This window comes from Penaeus vannamei, chromosome 22 (genome assembly GCF_042767895.1).
Source record: "Penaeus vannamei isolate JL-2024 chromosome 22, ASM4276789v1, whole genome shotgun sequence".
Taxonomy (NCBI): Eukaryota; Metazoa; Arthropoda; class Malacostraca; order Decapoda; family Penaeidae; genus Penaeus; species Penaeus vannamei.
This window is the reverse complement of record NC_091570.1, coordinates 32647902-32650401: the sequence shown is the minus strand read 5'-3', so window position 1 is coordinate 32650401 and position 2500 is coordinate 32647902. Positions and strand designations below refer to the sequence as shown.

General features: G+C 36.4%; 1 protein-coding gene across 5 annotated transcripts in view; it reads right to left on the bottom strand.

The window, feature by feature from the left end:
* Positions 1-2249, bottom strand: part of TfIIEalpha (transcription factor IIEalpha) — a 46237-nt gene extending 43988 nt beyond the window's left edge. The window contains exons 1-2 of one of the 5 annotated variants that reach the window (XM_070136851.1): positions 2094-2154; positions 1845-1854 (exon numbers count right to left, since the gene is read on the bottom strand). The gene's annotated coding sequence lies outside the window, so the exon portion shown is untranslated. Of the gene's footprint in view, positions 1-56; positions 138-1657; positions 1820-1844; positions 1855-2093 lie in introns of those variants that run through there. The other 4 variants (XM_070136847.1, XM_070136850.1, XM_070136849.1 and 1 more) reach the window with 4 other exon arrangements.
* Between the last annotated feature and the right edge of the window lie 251 nt (positions 2250-2500).

Sequence of the window (2500 nt, the reverse complement as noted above, 5' to 3'; positions counted from 1 at the left end):
CAAATAACATAGCAAAGAAAGAGAGGTCTAATAAATAATACATGACTCTTACTCACACCAGTATGTTTTATATGCGAGTTGATAATTGAGGTTTATACACAAGCAATGCTCAGTGGTGAACTTGGATATGGTGGTGACTGTAAATAATATATGAAATATGGAATATGTATGACTGTAAATAATATATGAAATATGGAATATGTATGAAACTGAAATATAATGTGAAATTATTTTGAAACATCATTATGTAATAGGAAAAATAATATATATTGCACACATGGTATAATGAGCATGCTCATTATTGTTTTGCATCACAATCTATTCACGTTAAAGTATTGGTAATTCTTTATGAAGTGACCTCACTTCTCTGAGACAAAGTTCCTATTATTTTTACCACTCCTGAGAATTGACAAATTGCTGTATGAACCAAAAAACATCCTAACATGGGGGTCCCTCCCTAGACTCCCATCCAATCACTGTATTTCCCTATTGGGAGCTCTGCTCCTGGACCCCAACCAAATATCCAAATATATAGAAATTACTGTATGGAAACCAAACCCCAAAACTGCCACATGCTTGGCCCCAATAGCAGGGCAGGACATGAAAGGTACCTGGGAAATTGCTGCATAAAATATGAATATACATGGGGGCTGCTGCCTCCCCAAACCCTGCCCAGGAAAACAAAGAACCCTCTGCATATTAAAGGCAAGGGAGAGTGTATGACTGCCAAGCAGGAATGCAGTTGCCAAGTCTGTCTGACACTCTCTCCTGCTGTGAATACTGAATGCCTGAATGGCAGTTGGGGGCAGCAGCCCTCCATGGGGGGTCACGTAGGTAGAACCTGCATTAGACAATATAGTTGATTCTGCATAGATTATTCGGTATTATTGGAAAAAGGTGTCACCAGTGAATCGACCAAAACTAACCTTATAGCCTTGAAGATTTTTAATTAACAATCACTTTTCATTAAATAAACGTCTCGCAAATTAATAACAATGAAGTTATTTAATTTTCAAAATAAATAAAAGTAATAATAAAACGAGGTGAGATTCACACGGGAGCTGTGGGAATACTGACCAAATTCTCCACTGTGCATGTGCGGGGTCTCTTGTATCAATACTGTTCCTGTTATCTCGCCTGTGACGTCACAACCAATGTCACAATTACATTGGTCAATTGTTTGGCAGTTAATTTAATAGCCAATGGGGAAAGAATTCACAAAGGAATCAGCCAATGAATGAACAATATTGTGACTAAATCAGTACAGTGATTACAGCAGAGAACGAGAATTCCATAGTGCACATGCATGATATCAAGAATGGTGCAACTCTGGTATGGAAAAGACAATCCAGCCATTTCCGATGAAAACGAACACCAGAATCAACCGAACCAAAACAATAGAAGTCGAATTAATCTAGTTTTGTCCCGAAAAACGTTGCTGACGTCTTTTTCCAAATTTACCAATTACTCATATTTCATCCCACAATATCCTTAGTACATTTCATGCCCTCCGCTACTACCAGGGCCAAGCTCATCACAAATGGAGTGATAGATGGGTTTCCGTGCGATAATACCTACATATTTGCATAGTAGACCATAAAAGGAATCAAATGATAACAATCATTGAGATCCGTTTGGTGTAACTATTAGATATTACCCTATCAATAACTGGCAAATCTTGACTTATACTATGTGACTGAAACTATTCCAACACTTGTTCTTCATTATCCATATATGACAACAGCAGAGTGGGTTACAGAAAGACTCATACGGAAAAGTCAACAACCCAAGCACAGACTTGCTATTCACAGGAGAATATCTGCCAGATGGAAAGATCTACATACCAGGGCAAGCCTGCAACAAGAAACGAAAATTAAAGTTGTAGTATAACAACGGCGTAAAACGAAAAGATTAACATGGATTACATATAAAACCACATAAAAGATGAGGGAAGAATAATGACAATAGCGTTCTATAAGAGTACCAATTATCAATTTAAAGCCCTTGAAACGTAATTTCTCTACCGCAAAACTTTCCCTGTAGTTTTAATGCTACTCAAATGCATAAAAACGCCTTGTTGATGACTATACTACCTCAGTTTCGTTGATTTTCGTCAATGCTTCGCTACTTGTACGTACGCTCAGTGGCCTTTTGTTTATGACTTTATATATCCTTTGAACAAAGATCTTTATCTTTTGTTACATTAGATGTTCATACCATATGTGGTATTAACACTTTCCTAACAAATGGTGTTAATGTTGCTAATGTTTTTTTTTAATATAATAAATGATTCCATTTATAAGCAATGAAAATGATCACATCGCTCTTACATGATGTGGATATAAGCGATCGCAATTGTCGGCAAAATTTTTCAAACGTCTGAAAATAAAGAAAAAAAACTATCTATATAATGACAGCAATGTACATAATGTATGTTTGTAGGCATAGATATAAACATTTACGTAAACGTACATACACAGACGCATATGCACAAACACAC